The sequence below is a fragment of the Wasmannia auropunctata genome, unplaced genomic scaffold (genome assembly GCF_000956235.1).
Source record: "Wasmannia auropunctata unplaced genomic scaffold, wasmannia.A_1.0 LD336078.1, whole genome shotgun sequence".
NCBI lineage: Eukaryota > Metazoa > Arthropoda > Insecta > Hymenoptera > Formicidae > Wasmannia > Wasmannia auropunctata.
The window spans coordinates 957,790-958,413 of NW_012026812.1; positions in this window are offsets into that span (position 1 = coordinate 957,790).

Sequence of the window (624 nt, forward strand, 5' to 3'; positions counted from 1 at the left end):
CTTAGGCATATGAAATACATAAAGCATAAGCACAGCATAAGGCGGCTGGACCAATAAGTAGCCAGCATAAAGTCGCCATATTGATTTACATAAGATTTTTATTGGCCTAGCCGTCTTATGTTATGCTTATGCTGCATTATGCATTTTGTGTGCTCCCGGCCTTAGGCTCATAAAATACATAACAAAGCATAAACACAACATAAGGCGGTTGAACCAATAAGAATCTTAAGACCGAAGCACATAAAATGCATAACAAACATTAGCATAGTATGAGTCCATTGGACTAACAAGCAGCTAGGATAAAGTCGCCATATTGATTTATATAAGATTCTTTTGATCCAGGCACCTCCAGCTACCGCATGCTTATGCTGTGTTTATATTTTGTTATGCATTATTTCATGTGCGTCCTTACGGCTTATGTCGGGAGCACATAAAATGCAACAAGGCATAAGCACAGCATGGGACGGTTAGAACAATGAGAATTTTATGTAAATCAGTATGGCAACTTCATGCTGGCCGTTCATTGGTCCAATGGATTTATGTTGCTCTTTGCTTTGTTATGCATTTTATTTGCTCTTGCCCTTAGATCTGGAACACATGAAATGCATAACGAAGCATAGCATA